The following is a 19610-nucleotide window of genomic DNA, read 5'->3' as shown; positions in this document are numbered from 1 at the left end:
TTCCAGTAGTCATGTATGGATGTGAGATTTGGACCATAAAGAAGGCTGAGCACAAAAGAATTCATGCTTTTTTTAAAATATAAATTTATTTATTTTCATTGAAGTTTAATTACTTTCTGTGAACCTCTCTGAGTGTCCCTCACTGTTGAGAAACTTTTCATATCCAACCTAGAGAATTCATGCTTTTGAACAGTGCTGTTGGAGAAGACTCTTGAGAGTCCCTTGGACTGCAAGGAGATCAAACCAGTCAATTCTAAAGGAAATCAGTCCTGAATATTCATTGGAAGGACTGATGCTGAAGCTGAAGCTCCAATACTTTGGCCACCTGATGGAGCCAACTCACTGGAAAAGACCGTGATGCTGGAAAAAATTGAAGGCAGGAGGAGAAAGGGATGACAGAAGATAAGTTGGTTGGATGGCATCACTAACTTGATGTACATGAGTTTGAGCATGCTCTGGGGGTTTGTGATGGGCAGAGAAGCCTGTCGTTCTGCTGTCTATGAGTCACAAAGAGTTGGACATGACTGAATGACTGAACTGAACTGACTGTATTGACCTTTCTCAGTAAAGGGATATCTTGGCTTTTTCATACATTGTCTAGGTTTGTCATAGCTTTCCTTCCAAAGAGCAGGCATCTTTTAATTTCACGGCTGCAGTTACTACCCATAGTGGTTTTCACAGCTGCAGTCACTGTCCACTGGAACACAGTAACCAGCAGACTGGCTTTTCTGACTCATCTTCCCTTTGTCCTATGCATTCCCATGTTCTGCCTCCCAACCCTGGACTCCTGGCTTTAGCCCAGCTTTCAGTACAGATGCAACCAGCAGGAAAGTTGGGCTTGGCAACCTCCAGCCTGGTCCTTGTTCCTCTTCATGCAGGACAGCCAGAATCCTTGATTCTACAACAAGTGATCATTAGAGTTTATCTTCAGCCTCACCCCAGCGCCTGTCCCAGGGGAGAATCCCCAGTGTGTCCCAGTACAACCAATAAAATCTACATGCCACTGAAAAAGCATGTCTGTGGTGTTTATATTTCAAACTTTCTGAGAACTGAATGTGTAGCAGTCTTTTGTAGATAACATTGCTTATTAATCTCTTAAGTGTAGATATAATGGCTTACCACAGGTGGCTTTCTTCTCATTTGCATTTGTGGAAGGTGGAGAACTACTTCAGTAAAAAGATAAAAGACAGAATCTGTAACCTAGGACAAGCCAAGTACCATTGAATACAAGGATACTATACTAAAATCAAAGGAATTAAATGAGAGTTTTCTTTCCAAGTGTTGATGTTGCTGTCCTTTGGGTTTACAGAAAATTGGCAGCTTAACTTATTCCTTTCAGCAGGAGAATAGAAGAGATTTCTCTGGGAAATCTGAGAAGTCCAAGAGGAAATACCTAAAAATACATAAAATGGTGTGTCTCCAGTGGCAAAATTCAGCCAGATCAGTTATTTAGATAAATGAAATCTTTGCTATCTATCTTTGAGAGATAAGAAAATTTACTGGATTCCTGAATTAGTTTATATTGAAAAATTATATCTGAAACATACAAATATGCTCTTCAAAATTAGAATTAAAGTGTATAAATTTAAACAAAAGGAATATAGAGAATAAAATGAGGAAATCTCCCAAGGAGAAGAATATGGAAGATAGGAAATAAAAGATAAAATACTTAGCTCTCTGTTAGTTTCAAAATAATACCAGATGTAGAAGGAAAAAAGAAAATGGAAAGGAATAAATTATTAATAACAAATCAAGATAAATTCCTAAACTTGAAGAATATGTCTCCATATTGAAAGAGCTCTTTGACAAGAGAGATCCTTTGGGGGAAAATTAAATTAAAATTGCTATGTTATTAAATGTGTGAAGATGTAGCATTCTTTATTCTTCCATTTCTGCAAAGAGAATTTCATCATCATAAAACGCATTTGTATGTTAGTTGGTTCTGCCTAATATGTACACAAGACATTGAGTTCAAAACAAAAAGTCCCTTATTTATATTTGGTCCTGTCTAAAACCATGTGGCATGGATCACATATGCTTGTGGATGTTTTGGATGGGATCAGATTTCAAGAGATTTTAGGTATGGGCCAAATGTCTTACAGAAATCTCCAGTTCAGTTCAGTCACTCAGCCATGTCCGACTCTTTATGACCCCATGAGCTGAAGCACATCAGGCCTCCCTGTCCAATACCAACTCCCGGAGCCTAACCAAACTCATGTTCACTGAGTTGGTGATGCCAACAAACCATCTCATCCCCTGTTGTCCCTTTCTCCTCCTGCCCTCAATCTTTCCCAGCGTCAGGGTCTTTTCAAAAGAGTCAGTTCTTCGCATCAGATGGCCAAAGTATTGGAGTTTCAGGTTCAGCATCAGACATTCCAATGAACATCAAGGACTGATCTCCATTAGGAGCGACTGGTTGAATCTCCTTGCAGTCCAATGGACTCTCAAGAGTCTTCTCCAACACCACACTTCAAAAACATCAATTCTTCGGTGCTCAACTTTCTTTATAGTCCAACTCTTACATACATACGTGACTAGTGGAAACACGATAGCTTTGACTAGAAAGACTACTGCTGGCAAAGTAATGTCTCTGCTTTTTAATACGCTGTCTAGGTTCGACATAACTTTCCTTCAAAGGAGTAAGCGTCTTTTAATTTCATGGCTGCAATCACCATCTGCAGTGATTTTGGAGCCCAGAAAAATACAGTCTCACTGTTTCCACTATTTCCCTATCTATTTGCCATGAACAGTGAAAACGGTGTCAGACTTTATTTTGGGGGGGGCTCCAAAATCACTGCAGATTGTGACTGCAGCCATGAAATTAAAAGATGCTTACTCCTTGGAAGAAAAGTTATGACCAACCTAGATAGTATATTCAAAAGCAGAGACATTACTTGCTGACTAAGGTCCACCTAGTCAAGGTTATGGTTTTTCCAGTAGTCATGTATGAATGTGAGAATTGGACTGTGAAGAGGTTGAGCACTGAAGAATTGATGCTTTTGAACAGTGGTGCTGGAGAAAACTCTTGAGAGTCCCTTGGACAGCAAGGAGATCCAACAATTCCATTCTAAAGGAGATCAGCCCTGGGATTTCTTTGGAAGGAATGATGCTACAGCTGAAACTCCAATACTTTGGCCACCTCATGTGAAGAGTTGACTCATTAGAAAAGACTCTGATGCTGGGAAGGATTGGGGGCAGGAGGAGAAGGGGACAACCGAGGATGAGATGGCAGTATGGCATCACAGACTCGATGGACGTGAATCTGAGTGAACTCCGGGAGTTGGTGATGCACAGGGAGGCCTGGCGTGCTGCAGTTCATGGGGTCGCAAAGAGTCGGACAAGACCGAGTGACTAAACTGAACGGAACTGATGGGACCGGATGCCATGATCTTAGTTTTCTGAATGTTGAGCTTTACACCAACTTTTCGGTCTCCTCTTTCACTTTCATCAAGAGGTTCTTTAGTTCTTCTTCACTTTCTGCTATAAGGCTGGTGTCATCTGCATATCTGAGTTATTGATATTGTTCCCTGAAATCTTGATTTGAGCTTGTCCTTCATCCAGCCCAACATTTCTCCTGATGTACTTTGCATAAAGGTTAAATAAGCAGGGTGACAATATACAGCCTTGACATTCTCCTTTTCCTATTTGGAACCAGTCTGTTGTTCCATGTCCAGTTCTAACTGTTGCTTTCTGACCTGCATACAAGTTTTTCAAGAGGCAGGTCAGCTCAGTTCAGTTCATTTCAGTCACTCAGTCATGTCCAACTCTTTGCGACCCCATGAATCGCAGCAAGCCAGGCCTCCCTGTCCATCACCATCTCCCGGAGTTCACTCAGACTCACGTCCATCGAGTCCATGATGCCATCCAGCCATCTCATCCTCAGTCGTCTGCTTCTTCTCCTGCCCTCAATCCCTCCCAGCATCAGAGTCTTTTCCAATGAGTCAACTCTTCGCATGAGGTGGCCAAAGTACCGGCGCTTCAGCTTTAGCATCATTCCTTCCAAAGAAATCACAAGGTTGATCTCCTTCAGAGTAGACTGGTTGGATCTCCTTGCAGTCCAAGGGACTCTCAAGAGTCTTCTCCAACACCACAGTTCAAAAGCATCAATTCTTCGGTGCTCAGCCTTCTTCACAGTCCAACTCTCACATCCATACATGACCACAGGAAAAACCATAGCCTTGACTAGACGGTCCTTAGTTGGCAAAGTAATATCTCTGCTTTTAAATATGCTATCTAGGTTGGTCATAACTTTTCTTCCAAGGAGTAAACGTCTTTTAATTTCATAGCTGCAGTCACCAGTGGTCTGGTATTCCCATCTCTTTCAGAATTTTCCACAGTGTATTGTGATCCACACAGTCAAAGGCTTTGGCATAGTCAATAAAGCAGAAATAGATGATTTTCTGGGACTCTCTTGCTTTTTCGATGATCCATCAATGTTGTCAATGTGACCCATGGTTCCTCTGCCTTTTCTAAAACCAGCTTGAACATCTGGAAGTTCACAGTTCACATATTGCTGAAGTCTGCCTTGGAGAATTTTGAGCATTACTTTAGTAGCTTGTGAGATGAGTACAATTGTGTGGTAGTTTGAGCATTCTTTGGCATTGTCTTTCTTTGGGATTGGACTGAAAACTGACCTTTTCTAGTCCTGTGTCCACTACTGATTTTTCCAAATTTGCAGGCATATTGAGTGCAGCACTTTCACAGCATCATATTTTAGGATTTGAAATAGCTCAACTGGAATTCCATCACCTCCACTAGCTTTGTTTGTAGTGATGCTTCCTAAGGTCCACTTGACTTCACATTCCAGGATGTCTGGTTCTAGATGAGTGATTATACCATCGTAATTAACTGGATGTTGAAGATCTATTTTCTACAGTTCTTCTGTGTATTCTTGCCACCTCTTTTTAATATCTTCTGTGTCTGTCAGGTCCATACTCTTTCTGTCCTTTATTGTGCCCATCTTTCCATGAAATGTTCCCTTGCTATCTCTAATTTTCTTGAAGAGATCTCTACTCTTTCCCATTCTGTTGTTTTCCTCTGTTTCTTTGCATTGATCACTGAGGAAGGCTTTCTTATCTCTTCTTGTTATTCTTTGCAACTCTGCATTCAGATGCTTATATCTTTCCTTTTCTCCTTTGCTTTTTGCTTCTCTTCTTTTCACAGGTATTTGTAAGGCCTCCCCAGACAGTCATTTTTTTTTTTTTTTTTGCATTTCTTTTCCATGGGATGGTCTTGATCCCTGTCTCCTGTACAATATCACAAACCTCCATCCATAGTTCATAAGGCACTCTATCTGTCAGATCTAGGCCCTTAAATCTATTTCCCACTTTCACTGTATAATCATAAAGGATTTGATATATGTCATACCTGAATGGTCTAGCGGTTTTCCCTACTTTTTCAATTTAAGTCTGAATTTAGCAATAAGGAGTTCATGATCTGAGCCACAGTCAGCTCCTGGTCTTGTTTTTGTTGACTGTATAGAGCTCCTCCATCTTTGTCTGCAAAGAATATAATCAATCTGATTTCGATGTTGACCATCTGGTGATGTCTATGTGTAGAGTCTTCTCTTGTGTTGTTGGAAGGGGGTGTTTGCTATGACCAGCACATTTTCTTGGTAAAACTCTATTAGCCTTTGCCTTGCTTCATTCCATATTCCAAGGCCAAATTTGCCTGTTACTCCAGGTGTTTCTTGACTTCCTACTTTTGCATTCCAGTCCCCTAGGATGAAAAGGACATCTTTTTTTGTGTGTTAGTTCTAAAGGTTTTCTAGGTCTTCATAGAACCCTTCAACTTCAGCTTCTTCAGCATTATTTGTTGGGGCATAGACTTTGATTACTGTGATATTGAATGGTTGCCTTGGAAATGAACAGAGATCATTCTGTCATTTTTGAGATTGATTCCAAGTACTGTATTTCAGACTCTTTTATTGACCATAATGCCTATTCCATTTCTTCTGAGGGATTCCTGCCTGCAGTTGTAGATATAATGGTCATCTGAGTTAAATTCACCCATTCCAGTCCATTTCAGTTCGCTGATTCCTAGAATATCGACATTCACTCTTGCCATCTCTTGCTTGACCGCTTCCAATTTGCCTTGATTCGTGGACCTGACATTCCAGGTTCCTATGCAATATTGCTCTTTACAGCATCAGACCTTGATTCTATCACCAGTCACATACACAACTGGGTATTGTTTTTACTTTGGTTCCATCCCTTCATTCTTTCTGGAGTTATTTTCCACCGATCTGTAGTAGCATATTGGGCACCTACCGACCTGGAGAGTTCCTCTTTTGGTATCCTATCATTTTGCCTTTTCATACTGTTCATGGGGTTCTCAAGGCAAGAATACTGAAGTGGTTTGCCATTCCCTTCTCCAGTGGACCACATTCTGTCAGACCTCTCCACCATGACCTGCCCATCTTGGGTGGCCTCATGGGCATGGCTTAGTTTCATAGAGTTAGACAAGGCTGTGGTCCTAGTGTGATTAGATTGACTAGTTGGGTCAGTCTAAGTTGGGTCCTATCAAAGCACCTTCATAAAATTCAACATCTTTCATTAATGTTCACAAGCATTTTGAATGTCAGCTATTAATATAAGAAAAATAAATGTCATTTTTATTAATGCAATATGAAGTTAGAAAAAATTTCTAAGCAAGTAAATTCATTACATTATCAAACGCTAGCAGATATATATGCCTAAGTAAGCTTAATTGAAGTCAATCAACACATAAAATAAAAACACAAGATACATAGAAAAATGCTGATGAAAAATTGTGGTGAATATTATAAAACTAGCAATAGGGATGATCAGGGCCTAATGATGAATATATTTCATTAAAATAATAACAATTGCTAACAAAATAATATTCTTGGTAATATATTTTCTAACACAGACTATCCATCTCTTTTTTATATCTATCTGCATAGTATCTGCTATCTATGTATTCATCTATCTACCTATAATTATATGGAAGTGAAAGTGTTAATTTCTGTCTAGTCAAGGCTATGGTTTTTCCAGTGGTCATGTATGGATATGAGAGTTGGACTGTGAAGAAAGCTGAGTGCCGAAGAATTGATGCTTTTGAACTGTGGTGTTGGAGAAGACTATTGAGAGTTCCTTGGACTGCAAGGAGATCCAACCAGTCCATTGTGAAGGAGATCAGCCCTGGGATTTCTTTGGAGGGAATGATGCTGAAGCTAAAACTCCAGTACTTTGGCCACCTCATGCGAAGAGTTGACTCATTAGAAAAGACCCTGATGTTGGGAAGGTTTGGGGGCGGGAGGAAAAGGGATGACAGAGGATGAGATGGCTGGATGGCATCACTGACTCGATGGACATGAGTCTGAGGGAACTCTGGGAGTTGGTGATGGACAGGGAGGCCTGGCGTGCTGTGATTCATGGGGTCGCAAAGATTCGGACACGACTGAGCTACTGAACTGAAATGAACTGAAAGTGTTAATTACTCAGTCGTGTCCAACTCTTTGTGACCCCATTTACTGAAGCCCAGCAGGCTCCTCTGTCCATGGAACTCTCCAGACCAGAATACTGAAGTGGGTAGCCATACCCTTCTCCAGGGGATCTTCCCAACCCAAGGATCAAACCCTGGTCTCCTGCATTGCAGACAGATTATTTACTGTCTCAATTACCAAGGAAACCCCATAATCTATATATTGAATTCCAAATAAACTGAAAATGATAGAGGAAGTGTAACTGTAAGTTTTATCAAAAGGAAAACTCCATATCATACATTTTTTATACCTTATCTTACAATTCTTTAAGCATTAAATTGTGCATGGGTAGAATTTGATATCTAGCAGCTGCAATCACCAGGCAAACACCTGTAGTAGAATAGTATTGGTGTCTTGACACCTTCCAACAAAGAAAGATGCCCAACATGATGTGTTTCAGTAAGAGAATATTATAGGGTTTGTAATTGTGTTATCTGATTTTGAGCAAGACTCAAAGAAGCAGGTTTGGCTTTGCTTTAGGTAGCGTTAAGAAGCAAGGATACTTCTTTTATTTGGAATCTTAATTGTCTAGAAAGTGGTGGGAACTGAGCGTGACTGAAGTGGAAATTTGTAAAGAAGCAACAGATACTCATTTAACCAAGATAAGCAGTTGTTTGGATATCCCCATGATTCATATAATGTTGTTTGTATCTTTGTTCAGACTTGGTTACAAAATGCTCTTAATTTTTCTTTTGCCTCATAGTGGTCAAAGAATAACGTTGTCAGATGGTGTTTTGTGAGGTTATTTCTACGTAACAGCTCAACATCTTAATTTAGTTGAGAGTGCCAGGCCAACTCACAGCAGAAATGAAGTTGTAGCTGTCTGTCGGCTTCTGACTGTCAGAGACTGCTCTTCTTTTTCTTGTGCATTTTCTCAAATTTTATTTAGACCTCTTGTATCATTCCTTCATGGTCCTGTTAAACATTTCACACAATGAATGGCTCAACTCACTGATACAAAATGTATATACCTATGGATTTCTAATATCTCTCAGAAATAGTACTTTTCTGGGAAAAATGTAACAATTCAACATTAGAAAAGTAAAATAAGATTAAAGTACAATGATAAACCTATCTTATTTTTAAACCACTAAGTTTGTGGAAAGTTGTTATGACAGCAGTAGATAGCTAATACAATGGGCTTTGGCCAGTCATGTGAAATTGATTAATGCTTTCATGTTATGTGAAGGGCTATTATTTATTTTCTATTAAGGAGGAATATTGCTCTGCAATTTTTAATGATTATCTCTTTTAAAGTAGTTTATACATTTTCTGAGGATAAAGCCATATACTTCATAAAACCTAATGCAATATATTCAACTTGGAATAATCTCAATTTATGTTAATTGTGTAAATGAAAACAGATGCATGATTATTTTTTATGGTGTATGTCTATTATTTTTAAGACAACATGAAGTGAAAAGGTTTTAAAATTTATTTAAGAAACAGTGACTCGTTGGAAAAGACCTTGATGCTGGGAGGAATTGAGGGTAAGAGAAGAAGGGGATGACAGAGGATGAGATGGCTGGATGGCATCACCGACTCGATGGACATGAGTTTGGGTGAATTCCAGGAGTTTGTGATGGACAGGGAGACCTGGTGTGCTGCGATTCATGGGGTCACAAAGAGTCGGACACGACTGAGGGACGAACTGAACTGAACTGAACTGAACTGAAAATCTGTTTAAAGCATATCTCATCTCTTGACTTCATCAGTGTAGCAAACCAAAGTTCATGTCATAATGTTGGTGATAGTTATGAATTGTTAGAATATGTTGTTGAAAAGATGTTTCTCTGTTAATTTCAGTGTAACTACTTCACTCAAAGTGCAAATATTGAATAAGCTTGTATATTTAGATATGTGTAGTGAAAGAAGTTGAATAATATTTCTGATTCATAGTGAATAACTTCTTTAATGTTTAAGAAGAAGTATCCAGTTTTACTGATGGAAAATCTTTATTTTAAAATGAGAAGAAAATTCAAGTGTATTGAAGATAAGAGTGACTTTGTGGTCAATGCTCCTTGATTTGCATTAAAAAAAAATAGGACCAAACACAAGGGAATAAAAAACAAGATTCATTGTTGCAAAAATCCAGATTGTCGGACAATTTTAAAAAAAGTATATATATACTCATTTCAAGACCCCTTTGTCTTTCTTTTGCATTCATCTGAACGTGGAGAGGGCTATTTTTTGCTCAGGGTAGCACCTATTATTTTATTCTAAGAATACATAGTTGACTAATAAAATGCACATTCAATTTAAAGACTTAAATTTTGAAATTCTGTCTTTGCTTTTTGTTAGCACTACAAAATCAGGTTTAAAACATTAATAGTTCATAAAATATATGTTCATTTCACTGTTCATGCTAACTGAAAGTACCTGACTAGTCACTGTAGATTAATTTACATTGTGAGCCTTCAAGCTGGTATAATTATCTCATTTTTTCAAATTTGTCTAAGGGCAAAGCTGACTTCTCACATGGTCATGAAGTTCTGGAATGTAGGTGTTGCCTCAAAACTTTTTTCTCAGTAACACTTCCTCTAGCACACAGAAATGTACAAGTTGAAGTAATAACCTTCTTATGCCCACTTCTCAAAGAGAAGAGCTCAAAAATTTTGGCGTTTGAAGTAATATCAATTACTGGGTAAAAATTCTTGTGTAATATTATCTTTTTCTATAATGATCAAATAAAACCTGGAAATAGTGACTATAAAAGAATTAAAATTAATTGAATTTTAGCTAAATGATTTTTTCTTACAAATAAAAAAGCATGTCATTATTTCAGCTCTCATCTTAAAAGACACCAGCAAAATTGAATTGTAAATAAATTATTTTCTACAGATTGTATGGAAAATAAAATTTTCCACGAAAGTGACTTTACATGATACTGCTCTAGACCAGGGGCTTAAACTTAAATTCAACAGGCTGTAAAAGATACTACTTGATTCCTAATGAAACTGATCGATGGAGAGTTATCTCTTGGTAATGTCTGAGTCAGTTTGTATATAGTTTTCACAATATCTAATATAAAGAGTTATTTACTTTTCTGTCCTCTGTTGAACCTATTGTTTTTCCTCCTCTCATGTAAGTTTAACACACGGAACACAAGGAATTTTTCCATGGGACAGATTTGGGCTTGAAAAATAGTTCTGTCTTTACTAAGAAAACTTGCCGAGCATCTAAGTTTCATTGATGCTAGTTAATAAACTGGAGAGAATCTCTAAGTCATTGACTATTCAATATAAAATGAGAAAAACATGCTAATGCTTAGCAAAATGTGTTCTTCCATAAGCATTTAATACATGGGTCCATGGTTATTACAGCTTTCCCAGATTGAGTCCTAATTCCTAAAATCATCCTAGTCAAAGATGGTTTGGAATTCTCACATCAGTCCTTCTGTGGTGACCTTATCCTTAATTTCAGCACTTGATTAGTTTTCTGAGAATTTATTCGTGTTCATGCCTGCCATTCTTTGACAGTTTATTGGATGTCTGATATATGCCAGTTTATATAGGAGAATAAATAAAATCCTTTCCTATGCAAAAGTGGAAAAGATAAGTGAATTTGGCAATATATTCAATTAAGTAATCCATATTATAAGATAAAGATGTAAACTTAAAGCTTTGCAATCAGTAACTAGTGGCAAGCCTTATGGCAGAAAGTGAAGAGGAACTCAAAAGCCTCTTCATGAAAGTGAAAGAGGAGAATGAAAAAGTTGACTTAAGGCTCAACATTCAGAAAACGAAGATCATGGCATCTGGTCCAATAACTTCATGGGAAATAGATGGGGAAACAGTGGAAACAGTGTTAGACTTTCTTTTTTTGGGCTCCAAAATCACTGCAGATGGTGACTGCAGCCATGAAATTAAAAGAGGCTTACTCCTTGGAAGAAAAGTTATGACCAACCTAGATAGCATATTCAAAAACAGAGACATTACTTTGCCAACAAAGGTACGTCTAGTCAAGGCTATGGCTTTTCCAGTAGTCATGTATGGATGTGAGAGTTGGACTGTGAAGAAGGCTGAGAGTGGAAGAATTGGTGCTTTTGAAGGGTGATGTTGGAGAAGACTCTTGAGAGTCCCTTGGACTGCAAGGAGATCCAACCAGTCCATTCTGAAGGAGATCAGCCCTGGTATTTCTTTGGAAGGAATGATGCTAAAGCTGAAGCTTCAGTACTTTGGCCACCTCATGAGAAGAGTTGACTCATTGGAAAAGACTCTGATGCTGGGAGGGATTGGGGGCAGGAGGAGAAGGGGACGACAGAGGATGAGATGACTGGATTGTATCACTGACTTGATGGACGTGAGTCTGAGTGAACTCCAGGAGTTGGTGATGGACAGGGAGGCCTGGTGTGCTGGGATTCATGGGGTCACAGAGTCGGACACGAGTGGGTGACTGAAATGAACTGAACTGAACTGACAGCCTCCATGATACCATCTTCCCTTTTTCCTGTATTGTCTGTCTAGTGCCTACAAACCTCTGACTGCCTTATCCCCGTGGTTCCTTATTTCTGGGGACAAACATAAAAAATATATCAGTATCTGAATAAAAGGAGGAAAAAAGTGAAAATAATAGTCACTCAGTTATGTTCAATTCTGTAGCCTGTGAGGCTCCACTGACCATGAGATTCTCCAGGCAAAAATACTAGAATGGGTTTCCATTTCCTCCTCCAGGGGATCTTCTGACCCAGGGATTAAACCCAGGTCTCCTGTAATGCAGGCAGATTCTGTACCATCTGAACCACCAGGGAAGCCCTACTGTCAGCTAATTCCTAACTGACTGTAGTTTTTAAAACTTCTCATATGATAGTACATTTCAGTTTATCCTATTAAGTCTGAGGAAATTTCTTCCTTATACTTTTTATTGTTGTTAAAACTTTATTGAGATATATGTAAAATGAACTTATTTCAAGTGTTCAATTAGATGTGTTTTAAAATATTCAGAGAAACGTGCTTCCATCCTCAGAATCAGTTTTAGAATATTTTTGTTATCCCCCAAATAAATCATTTACTACTTAGCCATCATCCCCTAATTCTCCCATTCCCCCTAGCTCTAAGAAACCACTCATATACTTTCCAACTTTATAGATTAACCTACTATAGCCTACTATTAGTAATTAATAACTAAATGAGTATTGTTAAAAATAATATTTAAGTGGCAGAGGCATGCCTTTAAATTATTTGGATCTTCAGAAAAAAATATCTGACAAAAACTCTTCTCTATTTAAAAAAAAGACAAAAATTTAAGGTGTTCTTTGATTTATAAGGCAAATCTGTATAGTATAAGGTTCTTCAAGGTCAGTGAAGACACTTGTGTGACATTTATTAAGAATTAAACAATAAGACATTCAGACCTAAGAAGAGAATGTAATGGAGAATTAGTAAACTTGCTCAGTTGTGTCTGACTCTTTGCGACCCTGTGGACTGTAGCCCACCCAGCTCCTCTGTCCATGTGATTCTCCAGGCAAGAATACTAGAGTGGGTTGCCATTCCTTCCCCAGGGGCTCTTCCTGACCCAGGGATCAAACCAGGTCTCAGGAGTTTCAAGCAGACGCTTTAACCTCTGAGCCACCAAGGGTTGCCATTTCCTAATGGAGAATTAGGCACATTTTATTCCAAATTGTAACCATGAAGACTTAATAAATAAATAAGACTAAATAAATACAGTGAAGAATGTTAAATTAAAATCACATTTTTGAATGGCACAGGGAAAACTATGAGCACCCTTTCAGTTTTGTCCACATTTTGTATATAAATAAAACCATTCAATATATGTTCCTCTGTGAGTAGGTTCTTTTACTTGGCAGGGTGATTTCACGGTTTACTATCTTATAGTATACATCATTTCTTCATTTTATTGCTGAATAACATTGCAATATATGGCTATACTGAGGAGGACATGGGAACCACTCCAGTATTCTTGCCTGGAGAACCCCATGGACAGAGGAGACTGATGGGCTATAGTCCATAGGGTCAAAAAGAGACTGACATAATAGAAGTGACTTAGCGCACATGCATATGACATTTTATTTATCCATTTATCAATTGCTAGGTTGAAGCTTGTTTCTACTTTTTAAGAATGCTATTAAGAATAATGCTTCTATAAACCTGTGTTTACATTGTGTGTGTGTGTGAATGTGCACTGTCAGTGTTTTGTATAATAACTATGTTTTATCAATGATAACTATGGGTAACTCTTTAAGGAACTGCCAGATGGTTTTCCAAAGCAGCTATGCAATTTTCCTTTACCAAGGTTGTATGAGGGTTCCAATTTCTCTACATCTTTACCAACACTTAATAAGTCTCTTTTTCAATTATTGTTCTAGAGTGTGAACTGGCATTTCATTTTGTTATTTATCACACTTCCCTGATGTCTAATGACTTTGAGTATTTTTTTTCTGGTGCTTAATAATACATATTCTTTGGATAAATGTATATTAATATTATTGGGTTTATAACTATTTGTAGCTGTAACTGTTCTTCATATACTATAGATGCAAATCCTTTATCAAATATATGATTTTCAAAAATGTTCTCCAATTCTGTGGGTGGTCAGCAGTTGTTATTTTTGATGATGTTCAGCTTAACTATTTTTTCTCTTATCACTCAGTGGTGTTTCAGTGTAATTGTTTACTATTTAATGTAAAACTAATGGTGATGCTAATGGTAAAGAATCCTCTTGCCAATGCAGGAGACACAACAGACTCGGATTTGATCCTGGTCAGGAAGATCTCCTGGAGGAGGAAATGGCACCCTCCTCTAGTATTCTTGCCTTGAAAATCCCATAGACAGAGGAGCCTGGTGGACTACAGCCCAAGAATTGTACATGACTGAACACATACACACACCTGTTTAAAAGATTTCAGTTCAGTTCAGTCACTGAGTCATGTCCAACTCTTGTGACCCCATGGACTGTCTTCCCTATCCATCAACAACACTGGGAGCCTACTCAAACTCATGTCTATCGTGTTGGTGATGCCATCCAACTTTCCCAGCATCAGGGTCTTTTCAAATGAGTCAGTTCTTTGTATCAGGAGGCCAAAGTATTAGAGTTTCAGCTTCAGCATCAGTCCTTCCAATGAATATTCAGACTGATTTCCTTTAGGATTGACTGGTTGGATCTGCTTGCAGTCCAAGGGGGCTCTCAAGAGTCTTCTCCAGCACCACAGTTCAAAAGCAATAACCCCTCTGCACTCAGCTTTCTTTATAGTTCAGCTCACATATCCATAAATAACCACTGGTAAAACCATAGCTTTGACTAGATGGACATTTGTTGGTAAAGTAATGTCTCTGCTTTTTAATATGCTGTCTAAGTTGGTCATAGTGCAGTTGTGTGGTAGTTTGAACATTCTTGGCATTGCCTTTCTTTGGGATTTACCTCTCTAAAATATGACTGAAAAATAGTTTATAATTTTACTTTATAGTAACAAGGTTATGATGTTATAAAGATGTTCTTTCCTCATCTCCTAAGTTTCCCCTTCATAGATAACAGACTTGTCATGGAGAAGAATCTTGTGTAACTCAATGAAGCTATGACTCATGCCATGCAGGGGCATCAAGGCATACAAATCATAGAAAAGAGTTCTGACCAAACATGGTCCACTGGAGAAGGGAATGGCAAACCACTCCAGTATTCTTGCTTTGAGAATCCCATGAACAGTATGAAAAGGCCAAAAGATATGACACTGAAAGATGACTAGGTTGGTAGGTGTCCATTATGCTACTGGGGAAGAGGGGAGAATTAGCTCCAGAAAGAATGAAGAGGCTGGGCCAAATCAAAAATGATGCTCAGTTGTGGATGTATCTGGTGGGGAAAGTAAAGTCCAATGCTGTAAATAACAATATTGCATAGGAACTTGAAATGTCTGGTCCATGAATCAAGGTAAATTGGACATGGCAAGAGTGAACATCAACATCTTAGGAATTGTTGAACTAAATTGTATAGGTTTGAGTGAATTTAATTCAGATGCCCATCATATCAACTATTATGGGCAAAAATCCCTTAGAAGAAATGAAGCAGCCCTCTTAGTCAATGAGAGTTCAAAGTGTGGTACTAGGGTGCAATCTCAAAAACGACAGAATAATCTCAGTTTGTTTCCAAGGCAAACCATTCAGTATCATGGTAATCCAAGTCTATGCCTCAGCCACGAATGTTAAAGAAGATAAAGTTGAATGGTTCTAGGAAGACCTATAAAATATCCTAGAACTAACACCAAAAAAGATGTTCTTTTCTTCATCAGTTCAGTTCAATTCAGTCGGTCAGTCGTGTCTGACTCTTTGCGACCTCATGAATCGCAGCACACCAGGCCTCCCGGTCGTTCACCAACTCCTGCAGTTCACTCAGACTCACGTCCATCGAGTCAGTGATGCCATCCAGCCATCTCATCCTCGGTCATTCCCTTCTCCTCCTACCCCAATCCCTCCCAGCATCAAAGTATTTTCCAATGAGTCAACTCTTCGCATGAGGTGGCCAAAGTACTGGAGCTTCAGCTTTAGCATCATTTCTTCCAAAGAAATCCCAGGGTTGATCTCCTTCAGAATGGACTGGTTGGATCTCCTTGCAGTCCAGGGGACTCTCAAAAGTCTTCTCCAACACCACAGTTCAAAAGCATCAATTCTTTGGTGCTCAGCCTTCTTCACAGTCCAACTCTCACATCCATACAAGACCACAGGAAAAACCATAGCCTTGACTAGACGGATCTTAGTCGGCAAAGTAATGTCTCAGCTTTAGAATACACTATCTTTTCTTCACAGGGGATTGGAATGCAAAACTGGAAAGTTAAGAGATACCTAGAGTAACAGGCAAGTTTAGCCTTTAAGTACAAAATGAAGCAGGGAAATGATTATCAGAGTTTGTCAAGAAAACACACTTGTAATTACAAACAATTTCTTGCAATAACATGAGTCAGTTTTCATTATAATCCCCAAAAAGGCCAAAGAATGTTAAAAGTACCATATATTTGTGCTCATTTCACATTTAGCAAGGTGATGCTCAAAACCCTTCAAGCTAAGCTTCAGCAGTACATGAACTGAGAACTTCCAGATGTATCAGCTGGGTTGAGAAAAGGCAGAGGAACTAGAGGCCACGTTGCCAACATCCACTGGATCATATAAAAATAAATGAAATTCCAAAAAAAACATCTGCTTCATTGACTGTGCTAAAGCTTTTGACTTTGTGGATCACAACAAACCGGAAAATTCTTAAAAAGATGGAAGTAGCAGACCACCTTACCTGTCTCCTTGGAAACCTATATGTAGACAAGAAACAACAGTTAGAACTGGACATAGGATTACGGACTGGGAAACTGGGAAAGGAGTATGTTAAGGCTGTATATTGTCACCCTGCCTATTGAACTTCTGTGCACAGTACATTATGTGAAATGCCTGAATAGATGAATCACAAGCTGGAATCAAGATTCCTGGGAGAATTATCAACAACCTCAGGTATGCAGATGATACTACTCTAATGGCAGAAAGTGAAGAGGAACTAAAAAGCCTATTTATGAGGATGAAGGAGTGAAAAAAGCTGGGTTATACCTCAACCTTCAAAAAACTAAGATCATGGCATCAAGTGTTAGTTATTCAGTTGTGTCTGACTCTGCAATATAATGAACTATAGCCAGTCAGGCTCCTCTGTCCATAGAATTCTCCAGGCTAGTATACTGGAGTGGGTAGCCATTTCCTTCTCCAGTGGATTTTCATGACCCAGGGGTGGAACCTGGGTCTCTGGCATTGCAGGCAGATTCTTTACTATCTAAGCCACCAGGGAAACCCATCCAGTCCCATTGCTCCTTAGTAAATAGAAGGGGAAAATGTGGAAACAGTGACAAATTTTATTTTCTTGGGTTCCAAAGTCCCTGCAGACTGTGACTACAGCCATGGAATTAAAAGACTCTTCCTCCTTGGAAAGAAAAGTATGACAGACCTAGAGAGTATATTAAAAAACAGATATCACTTTGCTGACAAAGGTCTCCATAGTCAAAACTATACTTTTCCCAGTAGTCATAGGATGTGAGAATTGGACCGTAAGGAATGCTGAGTACCTTCTTTATGAAGAATTGATGCTTTCAAACTGTGGTGCTGGAGAAGACTCTTGAGAGTCACTTGGACTGCAAGGAGATCAAACCAGTCAATCCTAAAGGAAATCAGCCTTGATTATTCATTGGAAGGACTGATGCTGAAGCCAAAGCTCTAGTACTTAGGCCACCTGACGCAAATAGCTGAGTAGCTGATTCATTGGAAAAGACCCTGATGCTGGGAAAGACTGAAGGCAGGAAGAGAAGGGGGTGACAGAACATATGTTGGTTGGATAGCATCATTGACTCAAAAGACATGAGTTTGAGTAAACTCTGAGTGATAATGAAGGACAGAGCTGGCATGCTGCATTCTGTGGGACTGCAAGTGTTGGAAATGACTTATTGACTGAACAACAACAATATGTGATCAGTGTGAAATTTTTGGAATTCGTAGAAAATGTAAAATTAAAAAAAAAAAAAAACGCTCTATTAACTTCACCAATTGAATGGAAACAACTATTAATGTTTTCTTCTTTAGTTTTTTAAGATGATTTTGATGTATATACATTTTTTATTATATTCATCTTTTCAACTAATGATATATCCAAGGTATTTTGAACTCTTTAATTATTATATTTTTGAGTATTTCCCAGTTCATGTGAATCTGGAATTTATTTAGATTAATTTTTCTTGTATTTAGAATTGTTTGATTTTTTTTTTGTGTGTGTCTATTTATTTATTTATTTTTATTTTTATTATAAATTTATTTATTTTAATTGGAGGTTAATTACTTTATAATATTGTGTTGGTTTTGCCATACATCAACATGAATCCTCCACAGGTATACATGTGTTCCCCATTCTGAACCCCCTTCCCTCCTCCCTCCCCATACCATCCCTCTGGGTTGTCCCAGTGTACCAGCCTCAAGCATCCAGTATCATGCATTGGACCTGGACTGGGGATTCATTTCATATATGATATTATGCATGTTTCAGTGCCATTCTCCCCAATCATCCCACCCTCTCCCTCTCCCACAGAGTCCAAAAGCCTGTTTTTTTAATCCATGCCTCTTACAATTTTCAGTTGCATTAGTTGGCCATAGTTTAACTTAAACATTCCCCTTAGTGATACTAGAGATTTAGAAATTTTTCATTGTTTTAATATTCAGATTAATTCAGTTCAGTCCCTCAGTTGTGTCCAACTATTTGTGACCCCACTAACCGTAGCACTCCAGGTCTCCCTGTCCATCATCAACTCCTGGAGATTACCCAAACTCATGTCCATTGAGTCAGCGATGACATCTAACCAATTCACCCTCTGTCGTCCCATTATCTTCCTGCCTTCAATCTTTCCCAGCATCAAGGTCTTTTCAAATGAGTCAGCTCTTCACATCAGGTGGCCATAATATTGCAGTTTCAGTTTCAACATCATTCCTTCCAATGAACACCCAGACTGATTTCCTTTAGGATGGACTGACTGGATCTCCTTGCAGTCTAAGGGACTCACAAGAGTCTTCTCCAACACCACAGTTCAAAAGCATCAATTCTTTGGTGCTCAGCATTCTTCATAGTCCAACTCTCACATCCATACATGGCTACTGGAAAAATGATAACCTTGCCATCTGAGCCACCAGGGAAGTACATCCTTGAGTAGACAGACCTTTGTTGACAAAGTAACATCTCTGCTTTTCAATATGCTGTCTAAGTTGGTCATAACTTTCCTTCCAAGGAGTAGGTGTCATTTAATTTCATGGCAGCAATCACTATCTGCAGTGATTTTGGAATCCAGAAAAATAGTCAGCCACTGTTTCCACCGATTTCCAATCCATTTGCCGTGAAGTGATGGGACCAGATGCCACGATCTTCGTTTTCTGAAGGTTGAGCTTTAAGCCAACTTTTTCACTCTCCTCTTTCACTTTCTTCAAGAGGCTCTTTAGTTCTTCTTCACTTTCTGCCATATGGGTGGTGTCATCTGCATATCTGAGGTTACTGATATTCCTCCAAGCAATCTGGATTCCAGCTTGTGCTTCATTAAGCCCAGCATTTCTCATGATGTACTCTGCATATAAGTTAAATAAGCAGGGTGACA

The sequence above is a fragment of the Capra hircus genome, chromosome 2 (genome assembly GCF_001704415.2).
Source record: "Capra hircus breed San Clemente chromosome 2, ASM170441v1, whole genome shotgun sequence".
NCBI lineage: Eukaryota > Metazoa > Chordata > Mammalia > Artiodactyla > Bovidae > Capra > Capra hircus.
The sequence above is the reverse complement of the archived record's forward strand: the minus strand, read 5'-3'. Positions refer to the sequence as shown.